Source organism: Phyllostomus discolor, chromosome 3 (genome assembly GCF_004126475.2).
Source record: "Phyllostomus discolor isolate MPI-MPIP mPhyDis1 chromosome 3, mPhyDis1.pri.v3, whole genome shotgun sequence".
NCBI lineage: Eukaryota > Metazoa > Chordata > Mammalia > Chiroptera > Phyllostomidae > Phyllostomus > Phyllostomus discolor.
The window spans coordinates 152,518,695-152,540,626 of NC_040905.2; the positions used below are offsets into that span (position 1 = coordinate 152,518,695).

A 21,932-nucleotide genomic window follows, 5' to 3' on the forward strand; every position below is an offset into this window, starting at 1 on the left:
GAAATAAGAATTCAAAAAACAGAGGAGAGGCTTAGGAACTTCCAGGACATCTTTAAATGTTCCAACATCTGAATTATAGGGGTACAAGAAGGGGAAGAGGAAGAGCAACAGATTGAAAACGTATTTGAACAAATAATAAAGGAGAACTTCCCCATTCTGGCAAAGGAAATAGACTTCCAGGAAGTCCAAGAATCTCAGAATCCCAAAGAAGTTGGACCCAAGAAGAAACACACCAAGGCACATCATCATTACATTAGCCAAGGTAAAAATGAAGGAGAGAATCCTAGAAGCAGCAAGAGATAAGGGGACAGTAACCTACAAAGGAGTTCCCATCAGACTGTCAGCTGATTTCTCAAAAGAGACCTTACAGGCAAGAAGGGGCTGGAAAGAAGTATTCCAAGTTATGAAAGACAAAGACCTATATCCCAGATCACTCTATCCAGCCAAGCTTTCATTTAGAATGGAAGGGCAGATAAAGTGCTTTTCAGATAAGGTCAAGTGAAAGGAGTTTTCAAGCACCAAGGAGGTTTCATCAACAAGCCCTTATTACATGAAATGTTAAAGGGATTTATCTAAGAAAAGAAGATAAAAAAAAAAAACATGTATAGTAAAAGGACAGCAAACTCACAATTATTAACAACCACACGTAAAGCAAAACCAAAAGAAACTAAGCAAACAACTAGAACAGGAACAGAACCACAGAAATGGAGATCACATGGAGGGTTAGCAACAGGGGAGTGGGAGAAGGAGAGAAAGGGAAAAGATACAGAGAATAAGTAGCATAGCTTGTAGGTTGAAAATGGACAGGGGAGAGCAAGAATAGTATGAGAAATGTAGAAGCTAAAGAACTTATAAGTATGACACATGGACATGAACTAAAGGGGGGGATGTGGGTGGGAGAGGGTGTACAGGGTGGAGGGGAGTGAAGGGGAAAATGGTACAATTGTAATAGCATAATCAATAAAATGTATTCAAAATAAATAAATAAAATATTAAAAATAAAAAAGAATAATCACTGACTACATTCTTATATATTAATTTCATGTTACACCTCAAGAAAGAATTCTACTCACTTTTATTCTGATAGTGTTCTGAGAGATTTCATTTTGAAGGAACCTCAGTGAAAACACCCCTTGTGCCCTGATGGAAAGGACCTTACCAATGACTGTAAACAATAAACACTATGCTTATCCTTAGAACCACCTCTTTCAAGTAATGATGTTTAAGTCATCCTTAAATTACTGGAAAATTGTACTGCAATGACCAAAAACTACAGGACCAGGAGGACACAGCTTCCACCTAAAACTTCCAGATCAAGAAGATGACTGTGGGAAGTAGATAGCTTCCATCCAAGATTCACAAAATAAGATCTACATGACAGGTATCAGACTGCCATGCTTTAATCAGCATGCTTTCATTCTTTATTTTCCAAGCTCATTTCTTTCTTCTTGGTTGCATTAAGGTTTTAAATTGTTAGCTCTAATACAAGAGAGAGAGAGAGATCAATTTGTTGTTCCATTTATTTGTGCATTCATTGGCTGCTTCCTGTGTGTGCCCTGACCAGAGATCAAGTTTGAAACCTTGGCCTATCAGGATGACACTCCAACTAACTGAGCTCCCTGGTCAGGGCAAGTTCCCTTATTGTTAAAAATGCTTATGTATCCCTAGTCACTCCTTGGCAAAAGTCCAAGGATTGATTACAATTTTCTTGCAATTTGGCTACAACACAAACCAAACCAACTCTTGAGTTTATATTTCTATTGGATATCATAGTTTTCTATTAGTAAGAAATCAGTTGATTCCTGGGCAATTGTATCCTACTACTAAGTGACTTTTCTGATAATGACAATGGTCGGAAATCCCCTATCATGTTCCCCTCCAAAGAAAGACTATTTGGGGACTTTGTAATAAATAATTTGGCTGGCCTTTCCCAGTTCGGAGGTGATAATCTCTACACCTTAATAATTTTCTGAGTGATAGGAGTGTCTTTGTCATTCCTGGTGGACCCCTCAGACCACACACACCTGAAGGGTTTATGCTAAAGGGGAGACTCAGATTGGGGTGATACCTGATACCTTCTGGCCATGCCAAAAGATCATCCATGTGATTAGAGGACTGGGGCTTCGAGCTATGGTGACAATGACTTGTCCTCTGGGGAAGAAAAACAGGCTGCAGATTGAGTTCAGCCACATGGGCAATAATTCAATCAATCATGCCTATGTAGTGACACTTCAGTAAAAACTCTAGAGACTGAATCTCACATGAGCTGTCCTGGTTGGCAGTACTCTTTGAATATTTTCACACTTTGATGCTGGGAGAGCAACACCCCCATGAGAATGGTGGCAGCCTCACATTTGAAACTGGACCAGCCTTCACCCTGTGCATCTTTTCTTTTGGCTGGTTCAAATTTGTAGCCTTTTGGTATAGTAAAATTGTAATCATAATTATAGCACTTTTACTGAGTTCTGTGAGTCTTTTTAGAAAATTATCAAACCTGAGGATGATCATGGGAACCCCTGACTTTGTAGCCAACAGATTAGAATTAAGAGCCACCCTGGAAACCCCACACCTGTGACTGGTACCCAACATGAAGGCAGTCTTGTGAGGACTGTGCCCTCAGAATCTGCAGTTTGACAAATTCATTACAGTAAACTTTTGTAGGAGATATCTTTCACAACCAATGGAAATAGACCTTGGAAAGGATTTAAAAACAGATGGAGTGTATACAGACTATTTTACTTTTATAGATTGTGTAAGAAAGACACACTAGGGGACAACCACAAGTTCTTTTACTTTGGAGCTACCTAGTAATCTCTTTATTACAAATATCATTGCTTGAGCCCTGACCAGTGTAGCTCACTCTGTTGGCCATTATCCCACAAAGCAAAAGGTTGGTGGTTCGATTCTTCGCACATGCCTGGGTTGTGGATTTGGTCCCAAGTTAGGGCATGTCCAAGAGGCAACCAGTGAATATTTCTCTCTCAAATCGATGTTTCTCTACCTGTCTTTCTTCCTGACTCCTTTTCTCTCTAAAAATAAATAATACAAATCTTAAAAAAAGAAATTGCCTGATAGCAATGACACTTACATAATATTGCAAAACATTACCACACCACTTGACAACTCCATAGGGATATTATTACCAAAAAATACCATTGGTTGACCCATGCAAGTGGTATTAAACTTGTGGCACAAAAACTGACTGCTACCAGCTTAGACAGAGATTTGTTCTCTTGGTTAATTGATGTGTGCTTTCAAGATAGTCCCTGATATTATCCGGGGTTTATATCAGCCCACAAATTTCCTATCCCAGAAAGAACGCTTTTAAATGATTTAATTCAACAGGGAGGAAAATTAGGCTTTGATTTGAGTTCAAAACTTTAAAAATGGAATGAGAATTTTTGCATTGCTTCTTCTGTACTCAAAACTCTTCATTTTATGCTCTCCAGGACCCTGAAAAGTAATCCTACATGCTACGGTTCAGAAAACAGTAAAACTAGATTCTGTCTAAGGCCATGGAACTCCTCAACTAAGAATGCCATGAAATTGCATAGGCAATGTTTCATAATACTGAGCCATTAGATGTAATGTTGGCTTCTGAAGGAGACCACGTACTGCCTAAGGGAAATAATGTTGTACATATTTCTGCAGGTTTCTCTGGGATCTTTTATATTACTAAAAAGACCTGGAAAACAAATAAAGATATCATGAAATGAAATAACTTGGCTAATACTAAGAAATCTGGGTCTGTGGAAACTTCATAGTTGAAATGGAATCTAGTCTCTTTTAGTTTAATTTAGACACATTTACCCAAATTAGATTAGCATTTGTTTGTGTTGCAATGCTCAAATGTGAAACTCCAGAACCTTAAATGTTGCTGAGTAGTCACTATGCCTCCTGATGACCTTTCACCCCCCACCAAAAAAAATAAATAATGTTGACACAGATGTTAGAACAAGTACCATCAGAAACTGCCCTCAACTACAGCCTACCACATGTGGTACAGATCCAGACTGATGATGTCCCCTAAAGACAATGGCCCACCAAATTAACCTGCGGGATAATAAAAAAACGAAAGGGAGGACTGGAAATTTAAACTAACGTAGTCCTTAAGTCCCTGTATCAATAACAAAGCAAAAATATTAGCTGCTGGTTGGAAAATACAACATGAATTAACTAAACAGTTTATTTATCAAAACTGCTAGCTCATCAGGATTCAGTTCAAAATTCTTGCTTCACTGAGCCAGCTAATCCAGAGCTATTATATCGTAAACTGTGCTCATTCTCAACCAGGGCCCTGCCTTGCAAATCCTGCCTTAGAATTTCACCCAGCCCAGGCCCTAAATAAACCTCTGTAAGTTCCTTTCTTTAATTTTCTCATTGTGAGGCACCCCTTAGACACTGTCATGCTGATCCTTTCCCTTAAAAAAAGTAAAATAAACTTAGCACTTTTTAAAGTTAAGTTCATTGGGGTGACATTGGTTAATAATATTATATAAGTTTCCAATGTACATTTCTATGATATATGTTCTGTATATTGCATTGTGTGCCTACCACCCAAAGTCAAATTATCTTCCGTCACCATATATTTCACCCTCTTTATCTTTGACTACCCTTCCTTCCCTCTGGTAACCACCATACAGTTGTTTGTGTCTATGAGTTTTTGTTTGCTTTTTTGTTTGTCCATTTGTTGCTTTCAGTTTTATATCCCAGATATAAGTGAATCATATGGTGAACTTTCTCTAACTTATTTCACTGCTCAGCATATTTTCCAGGTCCATCCATATTGTCACAAATGGTAGTATTTCATATTTTCTTATGGCTAAGTAATATAAATTGAGCTTTTTTGATCAACAGGTTTTTTGTGTGCATGTGTGTGTATATGTGTTAGAATGAGTCAACAGTTGGTACAGGCAATAAACAAGTTAAGTTAAAAAAAAATAAAACATGCCAGATGGGGATAAGTGCTACAAAAAAATAGACAAAGTGGGAAAGAAAGCACATGTGAGTGGTGGGGGGTAAGTGGGCTGTTCCGATTTTAGATTAGGTAATCAGGGAAGGCTTCCCTGAGCAGATGACATTTGAGCAAAGACCTGTAGGTGGTGAGGGAGAAAGCACTCAGCTACCTAGAGAAAAAGCATTCCAGAAAGAGGGACCAGCAATTGCAAAGAGCGTGAGGCAGGACTCTGCCTGGCACACAGAAGAAGCAACGTGGAGGCTGTCAGGGTGTGAGGAGTAAAAGGTACTAGGAAGGAAACAGGTTGTCTAGGGCCCTTTTTCTAAATGAGATGGGCAACTGTTCAGGTGAACTTCAGAACCTCTTTTTCAAGAAATTACATTAAATGTTTAGATTACTTACGGAATAATTGATATATTTATGGTATTGAGTATCCCATCCAGAAATGTTGTACCTCTTTGTTTATTGTAGCCTTTCTTTAAAATCCTTCAGTAAACCTAAATAATGAAAATTTATTTTGTTAGTAGTTAAGTGTTGGTAGCTGTAAATTACTTCTGTTACCTAGTTTACTGCATTTGATAGAATTCTCAGAACAATTATGAATAAAAGAAGTAATAACTTTTGTCTTATTTATGATGTTAATGTGAAAAAATCTTACATTTACTTCCTTTAAATATAAATATCACTAATTACTTATTGGAAATTATGTTTATATTAAGAAAGTATCTTTCTTTTTTAATTTTCTATTTTTTTAAAACCAAAACCTGTTTTTGCATCTGCAGTGAGCACTGTAAATGGCACACTAAACAAGCAAGCCTTAAACAAGTAAACTAGTGGGATGTGATCAAATGCACCTTCATGTCATTTCCCACAGTCCCTTTAAAATGCATGCAGGCTGAAGTGTTTTCCATGTCCTTACATGAAACTGAAGTTTGATTTTTCTGATCATTCTTAGGAAATTGAAAGTCCAGATGTCATTGTAGGAGGTAAATTCAATGAAGTAATTAGAATATGTTTTCCAATACGTATTCTAATACATTTAATTAGAATATGTTTTCCAATATATTAGTTAATATACAGGTATACCCCCGCCCCACTTTTTGAAAGTTCTCATTATACCACTTCACTTTTATGAAACACCTATATCAGTACTATTTTTACTCACTAAAAAAAGACAAAGAAAATTTTTGCTTTTATGAAAAAAGGTGAAGATGGCATTCAGCTTGTTTTGCAGCAAGTCACTGTAAAGGCATTGGGCACCCCAGCAGGGAGAGTGGCCCCGCCATGCTCCTTCTCTGGGAGCTGTACTCAGCATGTCAGTATCAAGCTGCCAGAGCTTTGAAGCATGTCTGTGAGCACCTGTGTTGTATCTGGATTTATTTGGGGCCTCCTTTAGCAAGATATGGCCTAAGGCAGGGGTGTCAAAGTCATTTCTACTAGGAGCCACATCGGCCTTGTTGTTGCCTTCAAAGGGCTGAATGTAGAGCTCCTTGCCCCTAGTTAAGGAGTAGTTACATTTATACAGTCCCAAAATTACATTCAGCTCTTTGAAGCAACCACAAGGCTGATGTGGCCCCTGGTGGAAATGAGTTTGACACCCCTGTCCTAAGGTATCAAGACTAAGAGACTTCCTAAGGGTGTTATGCTTAATATAAAATGACATAATTAAGTGCATTTGGTATGACTTGGGAGGTTATTTTGGGGATCCAGGGAGGCTCAAAATTGTTTCCATATAAATTAATGGTAATTGCTTTGCTTTGCTCCATTTCAGCTTACAAAAATTTTCAAAGGAATGCTCTACTTTCAGATAGCAAGGGAAACCTGTACATTAATATGTAAATCAGCATTTAAAAGTAAGACCTCTCCATCCACACATCTTTAGGTAGGCTCTGGTTTCAGGTGGGATATGTACTTTTTTATTTTTTGAGAGAGGGAGTGGAGAAGAGAGGGAGAAAGAGAGGGAGGGAAACATCGATTGGTTCTCTCACATGCGCCATGATGGGACAGAACCCACAACCTAGACATATGCCCTGCCTGAGAATCGAACCAGTGACCTTTCACTTTGCAGAATGAAGCCCAACCAACTGAGCCACACCTGTCAGGGCTGCGATACCTTTTTTTTTTTTTTTTTTCATTTTTGAAATTCTATTTATTTTATTTTTTATAGAGGGGAAGGCAGGAAGAAAGGGAGAGAGAGAAACATCATTGTGTGGTCACCTCTTGAGCGCCCCCTCCTGGTGAGGTGGTCTGCAACCCAGGCCTGTGCCCTGACTGGGAATCGAACCAGTGACCCTTTGATTGGCAGGACGGTGCTCGATCCACTAAGCCACACCAGCCAGGACGCGATACCTATTTTTATGGGAGGAAATACAGGTAATTTATATGCAATTTTATCTCTCTTTTCACACTCACTTCCCATATGGAAGAGATAAAAAGGGAGCAGACATTTTATATTTTATTTCTTCTATTGTAAGATGACCTCATACTCTCTGGGACTCAAAAATTAGCATGTGATATGTGTAAATTTTTTTTAAACTTTTTAAAAGATTTTATTTATTTATTTTTAGAGAGAGAAGGGAGGGAGAGAGAGAGAGAAAGAAAGAGAGAGAGAGAGAGAGAGAGAAACATTAATGTGTGGTTGCTGGGGGTTAAGGCCTGCAACCCAGGCATGTACCCTGGCTGGGAATCGAACCTGCGACACTTTGGTTCACAGCCTGCGCTCAATCCACTGAGCTATGCCAGCCAGGGCTGATATGTGTAAATTTTTTAGTAAAAATATTACAAATATATAGGAAGGAGTATGCATCATACATACGGCTCAATAAAATTTTACAAAATGAAACTACTCATAAAACTAGCACCCAGATCAAGAAGGAATATTGCCAGGATCTGGCAATCTCCCTTGCACCACCTCTTAGCCACAGTGCTTACTCTAAGCTCAACCACTATGCTGACCTCTATAATAAGTTAGTTTTTTCTACCTTTTGGATCTCTTTATAAATAGAATAGTAGAGAATGTACTGTTTTGTAACTGGTTTCTTTCAATCAATGTGTGATATTTACATGTTATTGAAGATTCAGTAAGTCATTCTTTCATTTCTTACTAGATAATATTCTGTTGTATGAATATAGCACATTTATCTTTTCTACTGTTGCTAAACATTTGGGAAGCTTTCAGTTGGGCTAATACAAATCAGTCTGCAATAAACATCTTGTACATACATGTCTTTGGTGTGCATATGGGTATGTTTTTGTTGGATATATACCTACAATTGGAATTCCTAGTCAAAGGGTCCAGCAAATGTTTAAAGTTTCTTTTTCTGTGTTGAACACTTTTGCAGATTCTTCAGAGGCTCCTTGCTGGTATTCTCCACTTACAACTCCTATGACATGGGCAACAGAATTTCTGTTTGCTGCTCTACACTCTGCTCCTGGTTTTCCAGTGGAACTCCACATGGTCTCTCTTTTGAAGTCTTGCTGCCTTTTGAGTGAGTCTTCTTGGTCAGGAGTCAATAACGATTGAGTCTGCCCCACCCTCTCTGTTTCCCTATCACAGGGGATACATGTCAAGTTCTCTAAGGGATCCTATTCAAGTCCCTGACTTTGGAGTCAGGAGGAACTTTCCACCTCTGTTCCTTGGTGCATTTGAGGCACAAAATATACCATAAATTTTCTCTAAAGATTATCTCTTCAGAATTGTCCTTGAATTCTGCCAAATATCATCCTTTTTAATGTTCTTAGAGTGGGAATGGTGTCCAAGAAGAGTTATTATTTCTTTGAAAACCTGCATATTGGTCTGTCTCCTGAGTCACTCTGGTACTGATCCATCATTGCTCAATACCTCAGTTAAAACTTCAAGTTCAATATCCTACTATGTAATCATTTTTCTACTTTACCCTATTAACATGACATGTTACATTAATATTTTCTAACTTTAAGTCACCTTTATAATCCAAAAACTACTTGATCATCACATTCAAATTTATACTTACTGTATTTGTAATAACTGTGGATTTCAGTTGCCATTTTTTAAAGTTTGTAATTATGTTTATAAATGAGATTGGGCTATAGTTTTTTCATGTTATCTTTGATATGTGTTACTGTTAGAATTATACTGGATTTGTAAAATGAATTAGGGATCTATTCATATTCATCTTTAAATACTATAAGAATAACCTTTACTTTTAAAGGTTGATAAAACTCAACTTTAAATCTTCTATGCTTGGTGTTTTGGTGGGGGGAGAGAGAGTTTATGAACAAACCATAAGGGCATCTAGAAATAATTGTGGAAGAATTTGGGGACCATGTTGGAATTTGATTATTCACATAGAGGGGGTAAGAAAAACTGAAATAAAATTACTACCCCCGCTGTTATTGGGACCTTCCCCCCTCCACCCCATTTTAATCATAGAGAACATACTTGCATTGGGAACTGCATAAGGCAGAGTTCCTTGTTATTGTCAACAGAATCTTACTCTAGATATTTTCAAGCAGAAAGATATTTATTGTATTTAATGCAAGACTTCACTGAATAATTGGAGGGGCAAGAAGAAAGGCTCGAGACTGAGTACAGTATATGGTTGCATTGGTGACCTATAATGAACCACGCCTTTTGATGGTCAAACCCTTGTGGAAACCCTGTCTCTTGAAACTGGGATGGCCCTGTGACTTGTTTTAGCCAGTAGAATGCAATGAAGTGACACTGTGCCAGTTCTGGGCCTAAGCTTTAGGAAGCTCTGGGACCATTTGCTCTTGCCCTCTGCAGAAGCTCTGCCTGTAGGAAATCAGCTCCCCTACGGGAGAAACCAGATGCAGAAACTGCATGGAAAGATGGAGGCCACAGACTAGCTATCGACGACCTGGGGGGCCCACTCAAACAAGAGAACCAAAACCTCCAGACAGATGACCCATGTCAAACGCCCTCAGCCAGCCTCTAGCTATTTGAGTTACCCTACCTGAGTCACCAGGCATGTAAGTGAAAAAGCCATCTTGGATAGCCCAGCCCCTGTGGCACCACAAGGAGCGAATATAAACCATCCGGTCTGTGCCCTATTCAAATTCCTGACCCATAGAATTATGAGAAATAACAGCATGGTTGTTGTTTGAAGCTACTAAGTAAATTTTGTTGTAATTTGTTACATATCAATAAATAACCAGAGAAAGCACCCAAGCCCTGAATGAAAAAAAAAAATCCAAAACTATAAAACAAATTGACCTGGTATGAAAGTTGCCACCACCACTGATCTTAGAAATATGATGCCTCTGTGGGCACTGATGCCAGCTTCCCACCTGGGTCTCCTCATTCTTGAATCAAGGTTGTATAAATATTTCCTCTTTGTGGAACTTAGGTAACAGGTCTAGAAACAAGAGAAACTGAGGAACATAGGCTTGGGGATTCTAATTTAGGAAGGAGATTCTTTCCGTAGAGAATGGTCAAAATTCAAACAAGCTATTAAAAAAATTCTGAAGACTTCCGGCCAAGATGCAGGCATAGGTAAACACACTGTGCCTCCTCACACAACCAAAATAAGGACAACAAAAAATTTAGAAATAAAAAACAACCAATACTGACGGGAAACTGAACTGTATGGAAGTCCAACAACCAAGGAATTAAAGTAGACACATTCATCCAGACTGGCGTGTCAAGACAAAAAAAATGGCCCAAACGAAAGAACAAATCAAAGCTCCAAAAAGTATACGACTAAGTGACAAAGAGATAGCCAACATATCAGATGCACAGTTCAAAGCACTGGTGATCAGGATGCTCACAGAATTGGTTGAATTTGGTCGCAAATTAGATGAAAAAAAGGAATGTTACAGAACAAACAAGGGAGGCCTGGGACAATATACTATTATTGAAAGAAGCCCCCGGGTTCGTTACGTCTGCCGCCAGAGGAAAGATGTCTCTCAATGCCAGAGATTCATGAAAAGGAAAGGAAATGTTTATTTAATGCTATACAAACCTAAAGTAGTGACCTAATGTCTATCAAAAATCCTAAAGTCCTTTAAAACACCACAAACAGACACAGTCCTGCCTTCCTTCCCCCTTTGCCCAGTCTTGCGTACCGTATCTCAGGAAAGGAAATAGAAGTCCATGGCTCAGGCAGTCCTCTGGTTATTCCCAGTTAGTACTCCATCTCGACTGGGAGACCTCTCTGGGTTCCCGACACCCTCAGCTGAGTCGCCGGGATCTCTGCTAAAACCAGGTGGTGGTTCCCACTTCTACAGCTGTGGGAGTCTCCACTCTGGCAAAGGCACATGGTCCTCTCTCCCAGGGCCACAGGAGTCTCCACTCTGTCAAGGCCACGTGGTTCTCCCTCTCTCAGTGCTGAGGGAGTCTCCACTCTGTCAAGGCTGTGTGGTTCTCTCCCTCAGGGCCTCGGGAGTCTTTACTCTGCTAAAGCTACGTGGTTCTCTCTCCAATGGCTGTGATCTTCTCTGCACTTCCACAGCCACATGGTTCTCCCTCTCAATGGCTGCCGCCTCTGGGTTTAAATCCCTGCGCCAGTCTTCCTCTGCAGCCCCATTTCCGACTCCTCCCACACTCGGCTTCACATGCCAGAACTCACATCCTTCCAGCTTTACTGGACTGCCATCATGAGTCTGGGCAGGTATGGCCCCATGTCTTGGAGCCAATCATCTCCAAGTTCCCACGCAGGCGCTGTAACTCGGGGGACCTGCCCCCCAGTTACGTCTTGGTGGGGAAGTTACTTCCATTCCCTTGGCTCAGAGCATGGCCACAGCTATTTAACATATGTAAGTGACCAGCCAAAGGCTATAGATATGTTAAATGACCATGCCAGAGGTTAGCTGCAAGGCTATTGCTATGAGAAACAGCTTTCAGAGGCCCTGCTCCATTTGTCCCTTCCCCCAACCCACACCTGGGGAGTGAGGACATCCAAAAATCTCCTGGACACCTTAAGTTCTGGACCCCATTTCAAATGCCTATTTGGGGTCCCCCCTCTTGGCTGCACCCTATAACAGGAAGGCCACACTAAGTGAAATAAACGAAAATGTACAGGGAACCAACAGTGAAGGGAAGGAAACTGGGACTCTAATCAATGGAGTGGACCAGAAGGAAGAAAGAAACAACCCAACAGAAAAGAATTAAGAAACAAGAATTCAAAAAAATGAGAGGCTTAGGAACTTCCAGGACATCTTTAAACATTCCAACATCTGAATTATAGGGGTACAAGAAGGGGAAGAGGAAGAGCAACAAGTGGAAAAGTTATTCGAACAAATAATAAAGGAGAACTTCCCCATTCTGGCAAAGGAAATAGACTCCTAGGAAGTCCAAGAAGCTCAGAGTCTCAAAGAAGTTGGACCCAAGAAGCAACACACCAAGGCACATCATAATTACATTAGCCAAAGTAAAAATGAAGGAGAGAATCCTAGAAGCAGCAAGAGACGAGGAGACAGTAACCTACAAAGGAGTTCCTATCAGACTGTCAGCTGATTTCTCAAAAGAGACCTTACAGGCAAGAAGGGGCTGGAAAGAAGTATTCCAAGTCATGAAAGAAAAGGACCTATATCCCAGATTGCTTTATCCAGCCAAGCTTTCATTTAGAATGGAAGGGCAGATAAAATACTTCTCAGATAAGGTCAAGTGAAAGGAGTTCCTCATCACCAAGCACTTACTATATGAAATGTTAAAGGAATTTATCTAAGAAAAAAGATAAAAAACACGGACAGTAAGATGACGGCAAACCACAATTATTAACAACCACACCTAAAACAAGAGCAAAAAGAAACTTAGCAAACAACTAGAACAGAAACAGAACCACAGAAATAGAAATCACAGGGAGGGTTAGCAAGAGGGGAGTGGGAGGAGGAGAGAGGGGAAAAAGGTTCAGAGAATAAGTAGCATAGATAGTAGGTAGAAAATACACAGGGGGAGGGTAAGAATAATATGGGAAATGTAGAAGCTAAAGAACTTATATGTATGACAGGTGGACATGAACTAAAGTGGGGGAATGTGGGTGGGTGAGGGTGTGCAGGGTGGAGGGGAGTGAAGGGGGGAAAATGGGACAACTGTAATAGCATTATCAATAAAATATATTTAAAAAAAAACTCTAAGCACCTGAATTTTTTTTAACCCTAAGAACTGTCCTAGAAAGTCAAAGAGTCTGATGGTCACACCCAAAGCTCTTATTTTGATTTCTTTTATGGTTTATTTTATTATGTGTCTTAAATTAATAGTGTATTATTCTTATATTCTTCCCCATCCCCACCCCACCTCTCATCTCAACTCCCCTAGATTAAGGGCAGATGTCAAAAGCAAACTGCAAGAGCATTGGAAGCAGCCCTGACAGGTAGTTCTACAGAAAAATGTAAATTTGGGTAAAACTTTAAGGTTGTTTACAGGCTCCAGAACAGCTTAATTTTTCTTTTGCTCTCTATGGTGGATTATTTTGTCTTTGGTTTTAGAAAACACCCCATGTTTATTCTCACTTTCATTTTTAAAGCAGATTTATTGAGATATATTCTATGTGCCAGAACGTTTTCCCATTATAGGTGTACAATTAAACTGGGGGGGGGGGGTCATTGTAAATTTATAGAGCTGGGCAACCATCATCATAATTTAGTTTGATAATATTTTCATCTTCAGAAAGTTCCTTCATGCCTGTTTGCAGTCCCCCTCTCACCTTGACACCAAGAAACCACTGGTGTGCTGTTTCTGTAGATTTGCCATTTACTGACATTATATATAAATGGAATCATATAATATCATTTTTATTTTTAAAAGACAAAGATTTGTATTTGTTTTCACATAAATTATACATGTTAGTTCTAGAAATTTTAGAAATACAATTTTAATATATATATATCAATTGTAACCCCAGTACCAAGAGGTAATGACAGTTAATATTATACATTGGTATACATTAAAAAAAGAGAGAGTAAAGTCTAAACCTCTTATGGTGGTGTACAGATCCTGCCTAATCTGGAGTCTTTCAACATTATCTAATGCCTTATCCCTACACACCTCTCCACACTCCAGCTGAAAAGATTTTATTTCAGCTTCAGGAGCACCCCAAGCTCTTTGCACATAACATTCATTTTACCTGGCACTCTCTCTTCACCCCTTGAATGACCAGCTCCTTCTCATTTAAGGGATAGCATGAACCTCATCTCCCTAGAGAGCTGATCCCTGACTGCTACCTAAATTAGTCCCAGACTTACCCTCCTCTTCTTATGTTTCCTTCATGCCACTTGATTCAGTCTGAAATTATCTGAGTCATGTATCTGCTTGCCTTTGTTTTTCTCCTTCACTTGATTATAAATTCCATGAAGACAGAATAGCCAATATCAATTATTTTTTGTGTCGTATCCCTACCTCTTCTCCTCAGGCAGGAAAGTGTTTGTGGAATGAATGAGTTGAATAAAGTTACTTATCTTCTCTGTGCCTCAGTTTCCTCATCAGAAAATGGGGAAAAAATGCACCTTTGTCATAAAATTTCTGTGAACCCATAAATGGTCAATAATTTATTATCATTATTATTAGCATTATTTTTAATCTTTTGGGAAAACTCTTTTGATTGCTTCATTCCCTTCAGACTTCTCAGTTTTATTTTGGTTTTATGGTTTCCTTCTCTTTGATCATTCTATTACTTTGGGTTGTTGGAACCTATTTCCTTCAATATAGCTGGTGTACTAAAAAGGCCTAGAGTCTCATCATTCCATGTTCTACTCTGACTAGAAGGCCAACGTGAATTCAGAGTGGGGTCCACAATAAAGAAGACACCGAATGTATAGATGTCTTAGGCCAACTACTCCATGCCTTCAAGAAAAATGGTTCCTTTTTCTTATTACTCTTTTTCTTAGCTTCATCTTCCTGAGCTGCTTCTCATCTCCAGAGAAAAGTTTTCATGGCCCTCAGAAATGACCAAGTTTGGCCTATTTTTCATGGGGTTAAGAGACTTCAGTGATTAAAAAATAGTACATTGTTACCTGAGATTCAACCCAACAGGATAGATCCAAGAGTTTTGGCTAGGGAGTGAAAGACAGGATGCCACAGCAAGGAACAGTGCACAGTATCTGACCTGCTGTCTGCACATGTCTGTTCACGAGGTCTGGCAACAGACTGCTAACCATGGTCAAGATTCTCCTGCTCACTCTTTCCTTCCTACAGGGACATGACCAACACGTAGAATATGCTATTTTTTTCCTAATTTCCTCTCTATCCCAAAGACCCTACTCTCCTACTGGTTAAGTTAGGACAGGAAGTGTTCATTTTAGGATGAGAAAAATGTTCTGGAGACAGGAAGAGTGGTGATGGTTGCACAGCAATGCAAATGTACTCACTGTTGCTGAAATGGTGAATTTCATGGTATAGTTCATCATAATAAATAAAGGAGTATTCTTTTTAATGCAGCTACCCTAGTTTTTGTAAACAAAAATCTTTTGAAAGCTTTATGGTGTCATGTTGATAGTATATTAAAACAGGAGGTAAAGATAAAAATTCAATATATCTTTGTCCTTTTTGTTCTACCCTAACCAGGAGGCAAGAAGTAGGAGTGGGTAAAACAATACTGAATTGAACTTGAGAGGCTTGACCAATCTAAGCTGGAATGAAGAGACTAGACTGAATGAAAAGCTGAGTTTTGCATCCTTCAGAAATAATTCCATGACTTAAATTCCCCTTTACCCAAGATGTCAGGGAAGAAAACACATTCCAATTTTTCAGCATTGCTCCTGCACAACCATTTTCTCAGCTGTGCAACCGCCTGGGCAATTGAGTCTTTGGTCCCTGTAAATCCACACTGGAACTTCACAATGAGCATGCGCCTATTTTTCTTCTCTACTTATATGCTCTCATGTGAAATTAAAACTATAGTCTAAGGAGTTTATGGCACTTAATTTTTATACAAAAAGGAAATGGATAATTGCATTAAAAAGATAAAATTCTATATGTGTACATAGTCCTGAAAGAACTGTTCTGGCATTCATTAGCAATTATGTTGCAAATGGAGTGGTCTAAAACCACTAGCAATGCATTACTTACTATGCCATTAAATTAAAGATTTTACAATGAGAAAAGTAAGCGTGAGTAACTGCATGGACTCGAAACAATTCCGAGTCTCAGTTGTCCATGTCACTGAAACACTGAAGAAAGAAAAACAATTTCTAAGTAGTCAGTGGAAATAAAATTATAGCCTAGTTTTCTTAGTTATGTATTTATATTTTCACAGGTGTCTCTTCTATTTTTATATTGTTTAAAATGTTTCATTATATCTTCCTTTACAAATATATTTACATAGCTTTTTCTAATACTGTTTATTTAATATTGCTTAAATCCTATGTACTAAAACAACTAATTTTACTGTTCATAGCTAACTTATAACATCAGCATGAGGGCAATATTACATAGAACTGGAAACCTCATACAAGGTTCTTTGGGAAAAGATAAATAAAGTTTCTGTAGACAGGCAGAATTCCATTCCCTTCTCTGAATTTTAAGAGCTGTTTATTTGTCGCTGTATGTTGGGTTTTGTTTTGTTTTGTTTTACTTCTTCTCTTGTTCTATAAATATTTTTGTACTTTGAGCTCCTATGGGGGGGGGTAGGATGATATCTTGGATGTTCAATAAGTGTGTGTAGTTGAATATATATTAATTAGTTAAAACACAAAATGGGAGAACTACATTACCCAAAGATAAATTACTAGCTACAAGTAACAGTTCATAAACATACTTAGGCAAAGAGAGAAGCTGGGTATATAGAGAATGTACAAGAATTATACCCAGAGTAGAAAAACAAGAGAAGAATCCCAACAGAAATATAAAAAGTAAGAGGGAAAAGAAGCAGTAAAAATTAAAAGACAAGACTACCTGGGCAGGGAGTTATATTCTAAACCTAAAAAAGGGATTACTTTCTGTCTCCAGAAGATAGTACCAGGGAGGAAGAAAATGAGCTTGCATAGTGAGTTCAATGAGGATAACACATGATTTAAGAATCAAATTATTAACTAGGACAAAAGGGACAGAGTAACTGGGCTAAAACATAGCCCTAGCCCTCCAGGCAATAGAAGCATTTTACTACTCTAGTAATTAGGGATTCTGTTTTGTTTGTATAGTTTACTTCATGTGGTGGTTTATCTTGTGTCAACTTGATTAAACTGGATTATGTTTTTCCGACTCCCGTTTGCTGGAGGGTTCCAAATTAGAGTTGGCAAAAGAAGAACTTGAGACAGATTTGGAAGGCGGAAGAAAATAAGCAGCCATTTTCACACTCCAAATTCACTGTGGTTAGATGCAGAAAGAGTCAGAGATAGGGGATCAGAAGGGTCCAGCTTGTCCTCATTCTCCTCCAATACACAGGGGGCTTTTCCTTCCAACTCCTGACCCCGTTAACCAACAGTGACCCCAGACCCTACACCAGATGGCCCGCAGAGGTGCTAGCTGAATGGAGCACAACTTCCTCTGTATTTTCCCCATAAGCCTTCTCTTTACAGACAGACCTACTTTGGCAGCTGGGCATGCTTGGTTTCTCAGATTGACTTGTTAGTCACTACCTCTCTCTAATCTTCCACTATATGCCTTAGATCTTCACTTCTACAGTTCCTACCACAATTGTGTAGGTCTACTTCCCATAAAAGAAAAAAAGAAAAAAGAAAATTTTCTCCTGTAACTTGTAGTGGTTCTGTTTCCCTGACTGAAAAAGTTTTATTAATTTTGGAAGAAAATGAACTCACTAAAAAATTCTGAAATAAATATTTTGGGTTTAAAGTTTCCATTTAAGATTTTTTTGTTGCTTGTAGCAGAAATACTGTGTTTTTCAAACCATAAGACGTACCTAGGTTTTTGAAGCAAAAAATGTGGTAAAATATTTAATAACATAAATAACATAATATTTCACCAATGTAAATATAAACAGAACTCAACAGCAGCATTAACAAGCATTATTCCTCCCAAATTTGTGGGGGGCAAAGTGTGTCTTATAGTCCAAAAAATGCAATTAGGAAGAATTGAAATGAAATTAGGAGGACCCTTACAATCTTCTGGTGTGAAGCATAAAATGACTAACTCTCATTAGACATCTAATCTCAAAGATCATCCAAACTAACTAGAGAGACATAAGATTTACCCAAACAGATTAAATAGATATTTATGCATATGTATGGCAGACATCATTGTTCCACTAACTGAATGTCTATTCATAACCCTGTTCACACTTGTACTTTTCAGATAGAAGTGGATATGTAACAGAATTCTGTCCAATGAGACAAAATAAGAAGTCACTGGGTATGACTTTTGGGAGAACTTTGCTTTCTAAATAAAAATAGATGGACAGGTTTCCAGTCAAGATGGCAACATAGGCAAATGCAGCTCACCTCCTCACACGACCATATCACAATTACAACTAAATTATAGAACAATCATCATTCAGAACCATCAGAAATCCAGTTGTCAACAACTATGTCGGACAACTATGTCTGACAACTAAGTCTGACAACTATGGAATTACAGAAACCACATCCAACCAGACTGGTAGGAGGGACAGAGACATGGAATGGCTCATCCCACATACATGTGTGGTGAATAAAAATTTGAGAGGGATAACTTGGGAGCAAGGAGTCCTAGCCCCACACCAGGCCCCACAGCTCAGGGTACCAGTGCCAGGAAGAAAAGTGCCCATAACTTCTTGTTGCAAAAACCAGCAGGGTTGAGTTGGTGGAAGAAATTTCTGGAGTCCCAAGCAGTTCCTCTTAAAGAACCCACACATGAACTTACTTACACTCACTCCCTCTGAGCTCCAGCACTGAGGTAGCAGCTTGAAAAGCACCAGTGGCATACAAGGAGGAGCTGAAGTGTCTAGTGTCAAGGCAAGAGCTGGGGGACAGCTTTCTCCCAGACAGAAAGGTGGGCAGAGTCACAGAGCCAGCAGATGGATGCCAAATCTGAGACTCCATATGAATGGCTGGTCTTGGATCAAGTTTCACAACTTCTTAAATCCTTTCAAACAAGCAACAGCTGGCCTCAGTGAGCTGCCAGCTCCTCTGCCTCTTACCAAGTAGCCTAGGCATGGAACTAGCAGCAGCCAGCCAAGACTCAAAGCTTGGCTTCACCTGGGAATCTCCAAGCCCATCACAAGTAGCAGCCATCTCAGATTTGCTCTATAGCTCAGACAGGGTGGCCCCAGGCAAAACACAGGTGGGGACTAATCTTGGCCAGCATCACCCAGAAAACCGCAAGGCCAGCACACCTAGCGCACAGCTACAGACCACATTGGAGCACCACCACCCTGTCTATGCACAGCTGACTCTCCACAGAGAATGGAGGTTGGTGGTCAGTGGTCACAGCCAATCCTTGCAACTGACTGGCTTGGGTAAATTCCTCCCATTGACCTGCCAACAGCAACCAAGGCTCAACTACAAGAAGAGGGTATACTTGGCTCACATGAAGGGTGAGTACCCAGCTTGGTGACAGGGGAGACTATACTCAGCTTGGGTGATAGTGGAGGCTGTGCCACTAGACTCTACAGGACATCTACTACATTAGGCCATGATACCAAGACAGGAAGTCACAGGAGCTCTGCCTAATACATAGAAACAAACACAGGGAGGCTGCCAAAATGAAGAAACAAAGAAACATGGCTTGAATGAAAGAACAGATCAAAACTCCAGAGAAAGAACTAAACAAAATGGAGATAAGCAATCTCTCGGATACAGAGTACAAAACACTGGTCATAAGGGTTCTCGAGGAACTTAGTGAGGACCTCAACAGCATAAAAAATTTCCCATAAGAAACAAAGGATACACTAACTGAAAGAAAGAGCAATTTAGAGGAAAACAACAGTAGAGTGGATGAAGCCAAGAATTGAATCAATGATTTGGAACATAAAGAAGCCAAAAACTATCCATCAGAATAACAAGAAGAAAAAAAAAATCCAAAATAATGAAGATAGTATAAGCAGCCTCTGGGACAACTTCAAGAGTTCAAATATTCACATTATACAGGTGCCAGAAGGAGAAGAGAAAGAGTAAGAAATTAGAAATGTATTAAAAAAAATAATGAAAGAGAACTATAACTTGGTGAGGGAAATAGGCATGCAAGTCCAGGAAGCACCGATAGTCCCAAACAAGATGGATGCACAGAGGCACACTCCAAGATTCATCATAATTAAAATACTAAAAGTTAAAGATAAAGAATGAATCTTAAAAGCAGCAAAAGATGTTAGTTACCTACAGGGGAGTTCCCATAAGACTGTCAGCTGATTTCTCAAAAGAAACTTTGCAGGCTAGAAGGGATTGGCAAGAAATATTCAAAGTCATGAAAAACAGGGACCTACAGCAAAGCTATCACTTAGAATTGAAGGGCCAATAAATAGTTTCCCAGATGAGAAAAAAACAAAGGAACTCATCATCACCAAGCCATTACTATATAAAATGTTAAAGGGATTTATTTAAGAAAAATAAGATCAAAACTATGAACAGTAAATAGCAATAAATATATATTTATTCTTCAATAAATAAATTGAATCTGAAACAAAAAACTAAGCAAACAAGAAGAACAAAGACAGAATCATGGATACAGAGAGCTTTTTGATGGTTGCCAGATGGGAGGGGAGTATGGGGGAATGGGTGAAGAGGTGAGGGGATTAAGAAGCACAAATAGGTAGCTACAGAATAGCCATGGGATATAAAGTACAGTGTAGGAAATGGAGAAGCCAAAGAACTTATAGACATGACCCATGGACATGAATGATGGTGGGGGCATTGCATGAGGGAGTGGGGGGTGCTGGGTTGAAGAAGGCAACGAGGGAAAAATGAGGACAATTGTAACAGCATAATCAATAAAATTTTTAAAATCACCCTGATTGGATTAATTAATTTAAAAAAAAGGCAGACATGGTTAGCCTATCCCTTCACCCTATACACCCTTTCTTCCTACCTGAAATTCAGATGAGGTTTCCAGAAGAGCAATCATCTGATCATGAGCAGACCAGCCAGCATGAGCAAAGGTCTAGTAACCGAAAGAGACACTGGCCCTGAAACCATCCAGTTGCAATGCCAGCATCTAGCTCAACTTCTTTGTATAAACCACTACAGCAAAATTTGTTTACTGACTTTTTTTTTGACTGTCCTAAATTCTTTATTAGGTAAAAAATTTACTAACATTACTTATATTTGTGGTAATGGTGGAGCTGGTGAGTACCACACCTTCTCCAAGCTATAGGGCGAGAACCACCCATAGTGTGGTGGAACTTGTGGCCCACTGATGTCAGCCCTTGCATCTCCCTGTGCTTGTGGACCAGTTTAGTGATCCACTGGATGTCAGGATTCCTCCTCATAGACTCATGGAATGGATCAATGAGGATAACCTCAAAGAATTTGTATGTGGAATCTTCCTCAACCCAGTAAGAATTCACAACACTCAGAGCCCCACAGTGGCATTCAGCTCACTTCCTGGCAACAGACTGAAGGTTTCAGGCAAACCTTAGCTTGTTACCACCACAATGGACAGGCTTGCTATAGGTTGCATCCTTAGGGACAGAGTGCTTGTGGCCACCACAGTGCACACAAATCCTATATATAACATAACCTTGCTTGGACTTGTATCCCAGCCTGTGCACTTTATTGGGCCTGGTGGGGCAGGAGCCCTGTGGAGCACAGATTGCTGGCAGTACTGCCAGCAATACCCTAAATAAAATAAAACACCCTAAAAAGGAAGTGCATCATATCAGACTGCTTCTTCCTCCATAGTTTCTGGATGTACTTGTAAGCACCCATCTTGGCTTACCTGATGGCTTCGGCCAGACAGAAAGCTAAAGCTGAAAGATTTTTTAACTGAGACAATATGTCAATTTAAAAAATATAAGTACTACAGATTACTGGGGAAAGAGGGGTAGAGGGGGGTGGAGAAGGGTGTGTTGGGATAAATGGTGCTGGAAGGAGACTTGACTTGGGGTGGTGAACACACAATACAGTGTGCAGACGATGTATTGTGAAATTGTGCACTTGAAACCTGTATAAT

The 21,932-nt window shown here is 39.4% G+C and overlaps 1 pseudogene; it reads right to left on the reverse strand.

Moving 5' to 3' along the window:
- Positions 1–21,079: 21,079 nt before the first annotated feature.
- Positions 21,080–21,722, reverse strand: LOC114506836 (annotated as a pseudogene).
- Between the last annotated feature and the right edge of the window lie 210 nt (positions 21,723–21,932).